This window comes from Trachypithecus francoisi, unplaced genomic scaffold, assembly GCF_009764315.1.
Source record: "Trachypithecus francoisi isolate TF-2019V2 unplaced genomic scaffold, Tfra_2.0 Lachesis_group14, whole genome shotgun sequence".
Taxonomy (NCBI): domain Eukaryota; kingdom Metazoa; phylum Chordata; class Mammalia; order Primates; family Cercopithecidae; genus Trachypithecus; species Trachypithecus francoisi.
In genome coordinates this window covers 25,428,072-25,443,625 of record NW_022681459.1, presented here as the reverse complement: position 1 = coordinate 25,443,625, position 15,554 = coordinate 25,428,072, and the positions used below count along the sequence as shown (strand labels likewise).

At 43.1% G+C, this 15,554-nt stretch overlaps 1 protein-coding gene across 11 annotated transcripts in view; it reads right to left on the bottom strand.

Annotated features, from left to right (window-relative positions):
• The window catches only part of KCNJ15 (potassium inwardly rectifying channel subfamily J member 15), an 83,072-nt gene that overhangs the window by 35,137 nt on the left and 32,381 nt on the right, over positions 1 to 15,554 (bottom strand). Inside the window, exons 1-2 of one of the 11 annotated variants that reach the window (XM_033232479.1) lie at positions 7,089 to 9,406; positions 3,110 to 4,252 (exon numbers count right to left, since the gene is read on the bottom strand). The exons of 9 other annotated variants lie outside the window; for them this stretch is intronic. The gene's annotated coding sequence lies outside the window, so the exon portion shown is untranslated. Of the gene's footprint in view, positions 1 to 3,109; positions 4,530 to 7,088; positions 9,407 to 15,554 lie in introns of those variants that run through there. One more of the 11 variants, XM_033232476.1, reaches the window with a different exon arrangement.

The window sequence follows — 15,554 nt, the reverse complement described above, 5'->3', positions numbered from 1 at the left end:
GATGCACGACAATCAAATCAGAATATTTTGGTGGGGCACAGGGATATGAGTAAGAGCCTGAGTTCTGCTCTTTTAAAAAAGGAGCCTCTGCTCTGTTCAAAAAAAAAGGTTCCCATTTGCTTTTTTTTTTTTTTTTTGATGGAGTTTTGGTCTGTTGCCCAGGCTGGAGTGCAGTGGCATGATCTTGGCTCACTGCAACCTCTGCCTCCCGAGTTCAAGCAATTCTCATGCCTCAGCCTCCCCAGTAGCTGGGACTACTTTCTTCAGATACACTGGGGTATCTGTCGTTCGTATGAGGCCATACTGGGAACTACACTGGCAATGAATTTTAAAAGGTGATGGAGGTTAAACTGAAAAGTTTGATCTTTCGGCAGGAAGAAACAAGCCAGGCTCATCTAGCAAGACTGATGGAGAGGGAGGAGAGCAGCTATAAGGAGATCATTTAGGAGGCTGTTGAATTTGTCTAAGTAATACACGAATTCAAGTGAATCACCGCATTGGTTTGCCACCAGGTAAAATTCATGCACCTATCACATGTGAAGTAGAGAGGGTTGAACATTAGTGGAAAGGACTCTGGAGTTTGCTGCCTGGATGGAAAGGAAGATTTGGATGAAAAGCAGATGGTATTGGGGTGGGGTTGGCTCCAAGTATGTCCATATCTAGGAATTAAATTTGGGGCTGGAGGTGCAAATTGAAGAATCATTGTACCTAGAAGTAAAAGTTGACCAGATATGAGTCAATGAGAACTGCAAAAAAAAAAAAAAAAAAAAAAGAAAGAAAAGAAAAGAAAAGAAAAGTACCAAGGGAAGAAAGCAACTGAAGGGGCAATCTTAGAGATTGCCTGGATTGAAGAGAAGAGGAGAGGATTTTCCAGCAAAAGAACTGGAGAAAGGCCAGCCAGATGGCTGAACACCTATGTAAATTCATAAAAGCAGACAATTAAGAAGACAAGATTGCAAGAAAGAGGACATGATTCAGAGGTCAAATATTGGAGGGGAGACAAAGAAGCACTGATACTATTAGGGAGGTAAGACAGAAAAGAAAGGGACACTGGTTTCCCTAAGATAGGAAGGAAAGATGAAAGGATATATTTATGCACATGTATTTACCCATCACCTACTGTTTTTGACTATACTAGACACAGGGGATATAACAGTCCAGACAAGGCATTTGCTCTCATGAGGCTTATATTCTAGAAGACAAGTTACAGAAAACATGTGCATGAGCTCCACGTGCATTTCCACAGACAGCATCTTCCTGTTTACTGAGGAGTAGAGGAGGATAGAAATTGGAGAAGTGTGATCTTAGTAAAGGGGATGATGGTATGGTACTTTGGTGTAAGAGGAACAAGCTGAAGGATGTGGAACAAACTTGGCTAGCTTTTGAGTCACATGTAGGAGAGGCAACAAGAAATGAAGAAAGGATTCAGCCAGCAGGCAGGTCCCTGTGAGGTTTTCAAGCATGAACACTAAGTTCACGTCTTTGCTTACACCTAACATGACTTTGCCCAGGCGGAACAGCCTCGAAGCACTGCTGCATATGGAAGAGGTGGGCTGCCTAGAGTTGAGATTGGCAAAGCCTCAGTGGTAAAGGTTACTGGGGTCCAGGTTTATAAATACCACATTAGAAACATAAACATTTGAAAACCACAGAATGTAAATGCTCAAGGTCACAGCACGCTCATCAGCTCGTGGAATCCATACAGTAATTGAGCATATTAAGAAGCCTACTGACTCCGCTGTCTAGTTTTAGAAGAGCTATAATTTAGCATCGCTAGCTATCAATTAGTCCTGTTTTCCTCATCTGTAAAATGAGAGGGTTGGACAAAATGACCTCAAAGTCTTCTTCCAGCATGGTCAGTGGTGAATGCTAGAGCACACGTGAAATTCTGAAAGTTAATTTGCTTCTTTAACATTTACGTTGATTGTTTAACTATTGCTATTCAAAAATGCAGCTGCAGAGCTACTACAAATCTTTTAGGTCTGTGCATACAAAGCTGTTAGTTTTATGGACCATTCTGATTTTAAAATAAATTGTCCTGTGAAAATATGCAACCTGAATTCTGGTGGGAGAAATCTCAAGTGACATGGGTAATTGAATAGGGTAGTTGATAGGTCATTGAACAGGACATGGAAATAGACCAAGTAGAAAAGTATTAGACATGAATAGGTTTTAATATTTGCAAGTTTGGAAAATGACTTTGTGAACATTGGGAGAAAAGGAGCTTTTCAAATACTAGGATGATAGTAGCTAGGGATACAAAATAAAGTTATTCAGATATGACTTGTCTTTCTGCACTAAGATTAATTTAGAGTAATATACATAGGACTTCTTTCATTCCTTTCAAACATTGCCAGTAAGAGTTAACCAGGTCTTGGTTAGAGCCTGAAAAATTAAGGTATGTGACCAACTAGACAATCTGTAAAAGTAACTAGAGTATTAGCTAGCTACTATTGTTTCGTATTGCAAAAATCTTGTCACTTTTCAAATACAATAAGACTTTTGAATAATACTATATATAATCTTGAAAGAAACAAACCTTAGTCTGTGTGCTTTTTCTAACAGCTGCATTTGTTACACATATTGTCACCGAAATCAAGGTCTTTGAGGCTTAAAACTTAGTACTAACTCTGAAAGTTACTTATTTGTATATTTAATCTAAAGGAATAGCTTATTGCTATTTTCAGAAGCATATTTGGTACATTACTATTGAAAGCAGTCTTTGACATAACTGACATTTTAGTTTTATACCCAAAGGCTCTGTTTATGCAGATAAATTGAGGTTCCAGTCTTTACAGTGCAGGGTATAAGTATTAATGAGTTATTTTCCGGCCAAGGTTAATTTATTTTTATTTGCAATCTCATAGAGTAGGGCTGAATCATTGCTAAACGCTGGTAGTTTCAGAAGCAGAAGTCTTCTTCAGATCAGTAAGATTTACACTACTTGAAATTAAAAAGAGTGGATAATGGGGGAAAATCATGCCTGAGGTTAAGGTGAATCACTTTGATTGGATCTTCCAGAAATTTCCTTTGAGTTCTGGGTGGCTTTTCCCCCTCTTCCTTTGCACTAGCCTGATTGCTCAGCTAGAAGCACCCTAAGGGGCCTTACCTTGAGTCCAGGTGCTGGGGCCCAATCTCAGCTGAAGATCCCAGAGATCTGGGGAACTGACTCCACAGGGGAAAGCCTGTGTGCAACCCAAACCTGCAGGATACGTGCTCCTGTGCTGGCCGAGCCAGTAGGCGGGAGCACACTCTCCACCCTAGCCTGCAGAAGCTGAGCATTCAGGCAGAGCCTCGGTCCCACCGCCCAGCTGCCCTCATCCGTGTCCAAGGACAGAGCCCTTGAGCCACGAGGGCTTCTGGCACATGGTTTCAGTTTTTATGGGTGAAAGACAGTCCTTTGGCATCATAAGGTATTTATATCTGAGATAGCTCCAGATTTTTAAAAAACTATTTGACAACAAAAACTGCCAAGCAGAATTAACTACCACAGAGACCGGGAAAGCAGCACAAGTGAGTTTTTTAATTCTTCAGAGGTGGTAGACGTCACCAGAAATTCTCATGAATTCTCTCTAAAGGGCTCTGGATCCTTGGAAAAATGATCTGGTCAAGCCTCATACTTTAGTAATTCTTAAAACGGTCACAGCCCCATGCTTTCTGTCTCCACGTGGCGCTGGGTCACAGGTTTTGGCAGTTTGTTTTAAAAGCAGCCTCTTATGGTGGAGAAATTATTGTAAACAAATGGGAGCATGCTAGCAGCTGCCCATGACAGTGGATGGATCTCACCTGCCTTCGGTTTAGACAAGCGCCACGTGAATTTTTATGGGCGTGTTCTTCCCTGTGCCGTGTGTTCCTACAGTGACTTTCTGCACAGGATGGGTATGATCTGCATGGAACAACGATGGCCACGTCTGGCAGCCCAGGCTTGGGGGATCGTGTGGCCGAAGCAGTGTAGCACACAGGCTCATTGCTTTCCATTGAGAAGAATACTCAAAGACCACCCAGCTCAGTCTCCAGGAATTCCCCTTATAGGACCACAATAGCAAGGAGAGAGCTCCAGGAAGGACCTGTAAACACATTTCAGCTGCTTAGGAAAAGCAGGAATCGCATGCCTCTTTCAAACTGCGAGTGTTTAACCGATTTTCAGTTTCTTTCCACTCACTCCTCTGATCTCTGTTGCCAAACGATAAACCAGTTTAATTATGTTGCTTCCCTCTGAGTTCAGCTTCATCGTTTCCTCTTTAGTTTCACCCTGTGACAGGAGGAGGCCTGGTGAGGAGTTCTAGGCCACATTAGGAGAACGAGCTCTTCTATGTGCTGCAAAGCCTCAGGCAAGTGACCCAGCCCCTCCGGGCTTCAGTTTTCTCAATGACACTGGGAGATGGGTTCAGACTAGCTTCTCTGAAATCTCTTTAAGTTTTAGCTTTCTATGAAGGGAAATTTAAAGAAAAGCACAGAGAGACTGACTAGATTCTATTTGAGGCTTATTTACGCAGCTACAACAACTTTACAAGAGTATCTTTTCTTTTTTTTTTTTTTGAGACGGAGTCTCGCTCTGCCGCCCAGGCTGGAGTGCAGTGGCCGGATCTCAGCTCACTGCAAGCTCCGCCTCCTGGGTTTACGCCATTCTCCTGCCTCAGCCTCCCAAGTAGCTGGGACTACAGGCGCCCGCCACCTCGCCCGGCTAGTTTTTTGTATTTTTTAGTAGAGACGGGGTTTCACCGTGTTAGCCAGGATGGTCTCGATCTCCTGACCTCGTGATCCACCTGTCTCGGCCTCCCAAAGTGCTGGGATTACAGGCTTGAGCCACCGCACCCGGCCGAGTATCTTTTCTTGAAGATGCCCAACCTGGTTTTGTCCCAGAGAGGATTTGGAAAGGTCCACTTAGCAGAAACCCTGCTGGCCTGGGGCTCCCCAGTGTCCAGATGGACGTGGCTTCACCAGATCAGAGTGGTGTTGCCACTCAGAAATGCCTTTGGCTGTTGCAGAAATCCGGCTGTATGCCTATCTGCTGCATATGAAATTCCTGATGATGCATGCAACGTATAGGGAATTAGAACAGTTACACACTCCCTTAAATATGAATACACCTGTGAACCTTTTCAGTCTGTTATGATAAAGCAGAGAAGGAGAAATCAAGTTTTGCCTTGGTCTTGCCATAAATACACTGCTCTGGTCAAATTTGCTGATTTTTTTTATGTTCTCTTAGTTTTGACAAAATGGGATGATCACAAGTTCATTTGATATGATTCCATGTTCAACTTCGTGTTGGGCAGTTTGGTGACAGGGACACAATATGTTATAGTGGGAAAGGTACAGGGTAGGAGCCAGAGACTTGGGTTCAAATCTCAGATCTTCAAGTGATGACCTTGTAGGAGGAGTTAAAGTCTGAGAGCCTACCCCCTGGGGTCATCCTGAAGATGGAGTGAGATGCCTTCTGAAAGGCACCTGGGCTGGTAACTTTGGACGAGTGATGCTGTCTCCCTGATCTTCAGTTTCCTCGTTTGTAAAAAGAGAGAGAATAAATTTCACGTTGCATTAGGCTAGGATTACAAATGCAGACCTGCATGCACTCAGCTCAGAGTGCAAAAGGGAGCTGATTCTAGCTCAGCCAAGTCTAACGTGCTCTCAGCCCTCCAGGGGCTGGTAATCTGATGGGAGATATGGGAGGCACCAACACCAAATGAATCAGGACATAGCATCTGATTAGTCCTTAGCAGCACAGAGACATACTAGGTTTTGTTCAGCCTGGAGAAGATAACATTTAGAAAGTGTAAAAGAGGTAAGGCCCCATGGGGAAGGGAAAGCTGAGTCTGGAGAGTCCTTGAAGGGCTTCAAACTTCATAATGAGATTCTAACAGAACAGGGAAAGAATGCTTTCCAGGAAATGGAACAGCACAGGCAATGGCAGGGAAGTGGGAAGCATACAGGAACAATTGAACGGGGGGTCCTTGCTGGGGAGCGGTGGGAAGAAGTTTGGGTGAAGCAGAGTCAGGCCATAGGGTTCCTGGATGATACAAGTAGGGGCATCCCACAGAGAACCCCAGGGTGCAACAGTGGGGTTTTACAGTGGTCACTTTCAATAGATCTAGCTAAGCCTGCCAAAAATTACTAGCAGCTCCATCTCCCAGGGACAGTTTGTGCTCTCTTCATGCAAAACTTACTCTCTGTCCCCTCCTCTCTGGTTTCAGAGAGCATTGTGGTTTCTCTCCACACAAGCTTAAGCACTGTGTAGTCAATTTACAGTTTACAGGGATTTCCCACACACCCATATATGTTTTCCACTGAGGTCTGTACTTTTTCCTAGACCCACCCGAATTCCAGAGCCAGGCCCACTTGCATGCCAAGTTCATTTTCTTCTTCTTTATCACCTTCTCCTTCTTATAATACATAGGAGATAGTTACTTTTTTAAATGTGTCTGTGTATTTTTAAACAGACATGAAAGAAGAAACTCCAGAAGAAAACAATGACAAGGGTAATTTCTGATTCAATTTGTATTAACAATACTTATTCATACAGGCAAACCCAGCAAGTGAGTTTTTTCACTGTTGACCACTGTTTTTTCACATTGCAACTCTTGCTTATGAAAGTGTGATGCCTTTTATAAGTTTTTTTTTTTTAAAAAAAAGCTTGCAAGTTTTTAAAGGATAGACTCTGGCTCTGGAATTCAGGCTTTCTTTATAAAGTAAGTTTTGTTTTGTTTTTAGAACAAAAAGAACGTATAAAAAGGGAATCAGGTCCTTAGGAAGGAAATTAGGAATCGTTTTGGTCATTTTGAGAATGCTCATTCCCTACTGATACATGAGATAGAAGACAGAAGTGCTTTCCACTAACACTTTCACAAAAAATCATGCCATTTAACTTTCTTGTTGTCCTGTGGTAGGAATTACCCTGCCTTTTGCAAATGAGAAACTAAGAGGTTGAATCACTTGTGGAGGCTCCCTCAGCCCACAGGTGGGGACTCCAGTCCAGCGCTTCTACCTCCAAGATGAACCTTTCCTTCACCAGCTGCCTTAAGGACAAGCCTTGAGCTCAGCCTCATCCTGGGAAGAAGGAGGGTGGAGAATCAGTGGGATTTAGTTTCCACCTGGGATAGGAGGAGGCCTGGTGAGGAGTTCTAGACCACATTAGGAGAACGAGCTCTTCTATGTGCTGCAAAACCTCAGGCAAGTGACCCAGCCCCTCCGAGCTTCAGTTTTCTCAATGATACTGGGAGATGAGGTCAGACTAGCTTCTCTGAAACCTCTGAAACCTGGCGTGGAGAGAGAAGTAACCCACCTCTGTCTATTTCCCATATGCCTCATAATGTGCTAAGAAATTGAAGCTCAGAACATTAGTGCATCTTTCCCAAAAGCACTGTGGCCAGGAGTCTGCACACCTGGAATTCACACCCAGGAAGGTCAGATTCCAAAGCCCAAAGTCTCTTTCCATGAGACCAGGCTGCCTCTCTCATTAGAATGACCTTCCATTTGTCACGTTTCTACCATTACTTGTCAGGGGCTTTTTCTCACTCTCCTCCCACCATTTTTTTTTTCCAGATTTTAAGTACTCTTATCAGATATTTGTTTTCTCCTATCCAAATGTTTCCAAACTGTGTGTTGTTACTCATTTGACTTTTGCTAAGAAAATTTAGGCTGTAGTTTTTTAAAAAAATCCACCTACATAACTTTCAATACTAGTATAACGCAGCACTTCCTTTTTTGCTGAAGTTTGGCTGAATCATAGTACAGCACTGAAAAAACAGAAGATAGTCCCAGCCAAAGAAACTTTAAACTGCAGGTAGGTTCGAAGTCGGTGGCAACTGATTGTTCTGAAGAAAACTGGCATTGCTTCCTTATTCTCCCGCTTTCGTTATTACTATTTTTGTCAGATCCTGTCTGTGTTCAAAAGGTTGCCAGTCTTATGAAAGGATAAACTTGAAAAATCTTGCTTTAATCATTGCAGCAATTAGCAAATAACTGCATTATCTTTCCTTTTTTATTATAAACATATTCAAGAACAGACTTGTAGTTTAGTTGTAGTTACTCAGAGCTTCTCAGAAAACTGAAGCTGGTTGCTCATAAAAACCAGGTATTCAACCTGTTCAGAAGAGGCCTGAGTTGCTGGAATCTTCCTTCATGTCTCCAGTAATTATGTGACTACAGGAACAGATGTAACCCCCTCTCCAAGCTAAGCATATACTTCTTAAGTCATGATGGATTTAACTGAGTGAATAACTCAGTTGACTTTGAGGAGGAAGGGGAATGGGTTTGTCAAATTTAGCAAAAAAGAGCATGAGAAACATTCACCATTAATAGGCTTGGAGGCAGCAAGCTTCCCGGACCCTGAGAACTCTGCTCTGCCAGCCAAATGATAATCTCTTAGTTCCTCTCACGCTTTTCATCTGAACTGAGTTGGCAGGCTGATACCAAGCCTTCCTCTTTCACTGGTTCTTCCCCTCAACACCCTCCATCTCCCCTTCTCTGATATATGAATCAAGGGTGGTGCCATTAACTGTGTTTCCCTCAGAAAATTCCTCCTGTTGGTTACTGGTGGGTCAGCAGATTCACTGGTCATCTATCTGCCTCTCTGAGAGTTCATTCTCCTGCAGTGTGGTGGGTTCTTCTTCTTCCCCATCCTTTGTAATTATGTTCCCCAAGGTCTTGTGCTCATCCTCTTTTATTATATCTTTCTATTCTCTCTTGGCATCCTCTGAGTTACCCTACTGCCCATTCAGAGTCCCATGATGTTAATCAGTGCTCACCAACAGCATCTCCTTAGGGATCCAGTCTCTGTTTCCAACATCCTCTGGAATGAGAGCAGTCCAGAACTGACTCATCCAAAACTGAAGGCATATTATTCTCCCTAAATCCAGCTACATATCCTGATTTTTGTTTCCTAACAATGGCATCCTCATTCTCACCTCTCCCTCTTTAAGCAACTTTACTCCTGTATCCAATCAGTGCAAGCCCCGGATTCTACCTGCTGAATACCCCTTGCACAGGTGTCTCTCCTGCCCCTTCCTACAGCCACCACACTGGTCCAGGTTTTCATTCCTTTCACTGAGTCTCTCAAGATGCCCTCTGAATTAGTCACTTGGTCATCACTACCAGACTGTTTTTTCTGAAGTGCAGCTCAGGACTCAGAAAACCAAAATCTTCAGTGACTCCTCATTGCCTATGCTTAACTTTCATCTCCTGCAGCAGAGGCTTAAGGTTGTGGCTTCTAGAGATGGACGGCCTAGCTTCAAAGGCCAGTTTCACCCCTCTCTGAAGCCTGTGGCCCCAGCATGTTCTTAACCTCTGCACCCTGCTTTCCTCATCTCTAAAGAGATTAGTAAGAAAGTCTGCCTCTGTGAGGATTAAGAAATACTTAGAGCCATGGAAGACAGTGTGGCGATTCCTCAAGGATCTAGAGCCAGAAATACCATTTGACCCAGCAATCCCATTACTGGGTATATACCCAAAGGATTATAAATCATTCTACTATAAAGACACATGCACACATATTTATTGCAGCACTGTTCACAATAGCAATTACTTGGAACCAACCCTAATGCACATCAATGATAGACTGGATAAAGAAAATATGGCACATATACACCATGGAATACTATGCAGTCATAAAAAAGAATAAGTTCACATCCTTTGCAGGGACATGAATGAAGCTGGAAACCATCATTCTCAGCAAACTAACACAAGAACAGAAAACCAAATACTGCATACTCTCATTCATAAGTGGGAGTTGAACAATGAGAACACATGGGCACAGGGAGGGGAACATCACATGCTGGGGACTGTCAGGGGGGTCGGGGGCTGGGGGAGGGATAGCATTAGGAGAAACATCTAATGTAGATGATGGGTTGATGGGTGCAGCAAACCACCATGGCACATGTATATCTATGTAACAAACCTGCACATTCTGCACATGTATCTCAGAACTTAAAGTATAATAAACAAACAAACAAAAAGAAATACTTAGAGCCCTGCCTGGCCTTTCAGGAGTGTTCAGCACTGTTGGCTGTTGGCTGCCAGCTTTGTCCTGACTGTGGCCCTCACTCTCCCATTCCTTCCTTGCAGTAAGCTCAGCCCCTGTGCACACTGCTGGCCTCCCACACCCTCCTGCTGGTGCACGTTAACTCCCGTCACCCTCCTGCTCTGACGGCTTCTCCCTGTCCTGACCCTGGAAGTCCTCTTGTTCTGCAAGGCACGTCTCAAATGTCCCAGTGCCTCTTACAATCATCCCAAAAGGATCTGGTCTTTCCCTCTCTGACTTTCCCTGGAACTTTGTCAGGGTCTCTCATGTCAACGTCATCACATTCTGCTGGGCACTGCAGCCTTTCTTGTGCTTTGGGTGTTTTTCTTTACAGTTTCTCTACTTCCATGTCTTCCTATCCACACCTCCGTCCAGCAGCAGCCTGGAGGCTCCTTGAGATCAAGGACTAAGTCTTCTCCACTTACATCTTCTAAATCGACACAAGACTGACCACCCGGCCACCTGCAGAGTAAGCCCTTGGCAAGAATGTGCTTGGTGAAGATCACTGAGGGTTAAAGCCTGACTATCCAAAATCCGAGTGAGAGTTGATTTAAAAACTCATTAAATATACATTTCTACCAACCACAGGGCTAGCAAGTCAGACCATTTCTTCAGATACTGAAAACTAAACAAAGTGCTGTGCAGAAAGTATCATTTAGGGAACATTCCCAGGATATTGGACTAGACAGGTTAATATTCATAATTATAAAATTCATGGTTAAATGTACATATCCTCATGCAGCCCTAGACTCTGAATGTCATATACTGGTATAAGCTGCTCCCAGCTGCAACGAAATGCACTTGACCATAATCACAGAAAAGTGGCCCTTTACAAGTTTTAGTCCTATAATATTTCATCTTTAAAATGGGCAAATGTTAGAAAATTCTCTCAATTTAAAATTTAAAACACATTCAGAGCCAAATACCTTTATTGCCACAGGTATGCTAACACAAGCCAGATCTAGACATAGTGTTTGAAGGAGACTGAATTGATGCTAATTTTGTTGTTTTCTGCATTTGCTGCTCCATAGATCAAATTACCCCTTTCTAGCCTGGGATTGCAGTATATTCTTCCTTTTATTTTTTCACCTTGTTTTCTTCCTCAGAATCAGACTTCCAGCCCACACTCCCACGCTGAACCCTGCTGGCTCTGTATTTACTTTTCTGTTTTATTTCAAGTTTCATTTTCTTCTTTCCAAAATAACCTGCATGTTTTCTATTTTTCCTCTGTTGGGTTTACACAACTACTATATCTTAAGCACATGGTTCCCTGTTTCTTTTCACTCCTTAATAAGACATCTCCCTCCTTAATAACCTCACTTATACAATTCTAGCAGCCAATCTGTCACTTTGTAATGTTCACCAAGGGAGAGAACTCACCAGTTAGCTGTTTTCACACACACATATTTTCAAAAGACTTCAGATAAAAAGGTCTCTGCTGTGCATTTGCAGGACGAGGTAGATGTAAGTTCATGGTGAAAGTGAAGATGTAATTATAGGAAAAATTATGCTTTTCATGTCAGTGCATGTGGATTCAATACATATTGCTTGAGGAATACCTTGGGCCATGCACTGAAAGCACAAAGAAATAATTACGTAAAATCTCCATTGTCAAAGAGTTTGCAGCCCTGTAGGGAAAAGGGACAAGTAAGCAGGCCGTTGTAAAGTGGGGCCAAGCAAGGTGAACCAGCTATCTCCAGGAATGGGGAAGGCATCCCACAGAGGGTTCCCAGCCCAGGCCTGATGGACCAGAGATTATTCCCTTAGGCTAGTGCCAGATCTGAGTCTAAGCCAGTGAAGAAAGTTTACAATCTTAGTATAAACAAATTATACATAAAGGGGTGTAAAAGGTGAAATAAAATTTAAAAGATCCACAGAGGAAAATGGACATTGTCTTTCAAAAGAATTGTAAAATATGCACGTAAAATGACATTCAGTGAGTGCCCAGTTGATTCCTAGGTTCAAGTAGGAAGCTAAGTTAAGTTCAAACGTAGTTAAGATCTCTATTTAATGTTGAGCTCAAAAGTAAGATTCTGCCACTGAGGATCTGTGTGCATTTAATTGTGATTTTTAAAAATAGATCAGATTTATGTAAGTAAATGTTTAATCAAATGGCCTTTTTGAGATTTACTCTTTTTTTTCTTCTCTTTTATTTCATGATGGGTGTGTGTGTATCTTTGTAAATTCACTTATATTCTTTCAGGAATAAGGTGGATATGAAGAAATAAAGAGAAAGAAAGTAAAAAAAAAAAATTCTTTGGGGCTGACTGTAAGCAGCCACTTTGCAAACCTGAAGGCTGGCCAGTCACATGCAGGGGTAGTCAGGCCCCGGTAGTACAACTTACACCTAAATGGAGCGTGGACATCACACATGTTCTTTCTTGGATCGCATGATGCCTTGCCACCCCACACCCATCACACTTAGCCAAAGCATCCCCAGCGGGGTTGTGTGAAACGTTATTCAGAGCAGGGAACCATAGTTGTGGTCAGGGAGGAAGTGGTGGACAGTTCTGTGGTCCAAAATGGATGTACAACTCAGATTCAAACTTAAAGAACGTCTTTGCTGCAGAACTTCTTGGGGTTTTTTAAATGTTAATGATTGCTTTGAAGGTTCAAGAGGGGCCTAAACTAGGAAGGGTTTTCTGAACGTATTTGAGTGCAGACCTTCTTATTTCTTGCAGGGATGGAGTTACCAGGACCCTCACAGGACTCTGCTCAACACAGAACTTTCCAGGATAGAAAGACAGTGCTTTGCTGTCAAATTCAACTGTGTTTCAGGACACTCCCTCCTGCCTTCTGACCAGCAGAATCACCCCAGTCCCCCGACTCCTGAGACAGGAAGTATAGGGTCAGCCTCTGAGAGTCCTCCCCCACTTCCCAGGCAGCTGCATCCTGGTGGCAATGGAGTGGAGACTTCACCTCCCCTTTCCCTCCTCAAAGCAGCTTTGGCCTGCCTGGGAGAAGCAAGCCTTCTTCTGTTCATAGGGCCCAGGAACCAAGACACTGAGTGTTTCTTAATCGGATTATCACAGCATTCCTGTTGATAAGAATCAAGTCACGTGACACTACATCCAACTCTTTTAAGGAGTGACGTTAAGATGTCAATGTCGGCCAGGCACAGTAGCGCATGCTTATAATCCCAGCACTTTGGGAGGTTCAGGTGGGTGGATCACCTGAGGTCAGGAGTTCAAGATCCTCCTGGCCAACATGGTGAAACTCCATCTCTACTGAAAATACAAAAATTAGGCAGGCGTGGTGGCAGGTGCCTGTAATTCCAGCTATTTGGGAGACTAAGGCAGGAGAATTGCTTGAATTTGGGAGGTGGAGGTTGCAGTGAGCCAAGGTCATGTCACTGTACTCCAGCCTGGGTGACAGACCAAGACTCCATCTCAAAAAAAAAAAAAAAAAGTCAGCTATCAATGTCACTACAACATCACTTTTTAAAAACACTGTTTAGAGGACAATTGTTCTGTGTGCACGTAATTTTGTGGTTTTTTTGACGGAATCTTGCTCTGTTGCCCAGGCTAGAGTGCAGTGGTGTGATCTCAGCTCACTGCAACCTCCTCCTCCCAAGCTCAAGCTGTTCTCCCGCCTTAGCCTCCTGAGTAACTGGGACTACAGGCGCCTGCCACCACGCCCAGCTAATTTTTTGTATTTTTAGTAGAGACGGGGTTTCACCATGTTAGCCAGGATGGTCTTGATCTCCTGACCTCGTGATCCGCCCGCCTCGACCTCCCAAAGTGCTGGGATTACAGGCGTGAGCCACTGTACCTGGCCTGCACTTAATCTTTAATATGGACTATAAGTCAAAATATAGACTTGAAATATGTTAAACAAGATGTTCAAAATACAGCACCATTGTATTCTGATGTTGTTGACATTGGGATAGCCTCTCTATACCTACACAGTCAGTTTTGTTACTAATGTCCTAGCTAAATACACACCCACACTGCCTTTGTCACTTGTATGTGTATGTCCGTATGTAATACAGCTCACTGTCCATATATAAATTCTTTCCACGAACTTCTGACAACATAAAAAAGACAGGGCGGGATTCCCATTTCTTAGTATTCAGAGCATGCTGGTTGCAGCAGTCAGGTGCTCCAGAGTTCATTACATTTTCTTTACCTCCTAGCAGACATGTGGGAATGGCATTGGTAGGAAGAGTACAAATGATGCCAAATTTCGTGAACTTTCAGAGCAAAGGATAAACTTTTCAAATTTGTCCTTTAAAGGTTGGAATAGATATGAAGGATAACTTAGGAAATAAGAAAGCAAGATTCAGGGAACTGACCTTGCATTTTTTGGGAAAGAGGTCTAAGATGAAGCAAGATATCAATCTGCAAATATTTGAAAATGTAAACATCACTGAGTGAGAACATTATTTGTCCTGGTAGGCATGGGTTTAGCCAGCATTTCTACCAAGAAATGACACAATTAACTGCTATCAAAAATTGGAAACAGCATTAATAGAAACTAAGGAATAAAGGGGAAGGCTTCTCACCAGAGACACAGATATTCCACTGGGGCAAGCCCTCAAGTCTGCTCGAGAAGATGCTTATTATTCATGCATTCAGTACCATTCTAGGGTCTAGTGGCACAACTAGCATAACGTTCTTTAAGTTTTAAGTTGGGGGCTTCTCAAGTGGAAAAAGTGCACAGTTAATTTCAGTACTCACATACTCTACCATAGGAAACGCAGCTTTGATAGCATCTTACCCTTGGGCTGAGATATGACCTAAAGATTCAAGTACAAGGACCTACCTTTCATGGCAAGGTGCCAATGAAGCGAGAAACATTCTAGACAGCATTGAGATCAGTTTTCCATATATCACTGATCACTAGATATGGATAAGCATGATTGGTATTTTTTGCTTATCATTTTTCAGTTATTGAGAGGGCAGCCAGCAGCTAAAATTTACATAAATTAATTCAACCATTCATTCAAGAGACAAGTATCAGGCCTTTACTATGAATGACACAGAGTGAGTTTACCAAGAAGTTAATGAAACTTCAGCTTCAGGGTTCCTCACTTGCTCGGGTCCTATCCAAATCCTTGTACCTAATAGTACAGTCCTAATTTTGCATTTGTTTTCTCTAAAGAAAGCCCCCAAATTGTGCTGTCTTAAGGGTCCATAAAATCTTCATCAGCCTCCAGTACAGACACTAGAAAAAATGCACATCAGTTCCATAGCCATCCGCCCAACACCAGGGCAGCTCCAACTGAAGCAGGATGCGAGTGAAACCAAAACCCAGGCATCCTAAGAACTGCACTCCCCGCTGCAGTGTTCCTACTCTGCGTCACCCTCGTTTTTGTTTGATGGCCCAGCAGTGACTCTGAGGATCCGTGTTATCTGTAATCCCAGGGACGTGGACAGGCTCAGGATGTCTGAACTCTGAATGAGGGAATCAGTGGCCAACACAGCCGCTGTGACTTCTGGCCAGGCTACTATGAGAGGGCCTGCTTGGTTGTTTCAATGTGGATCCCTACACATTGACTGCTCTGAATTCGAGCTGTGGGGTGGTAGAGACGGAATCA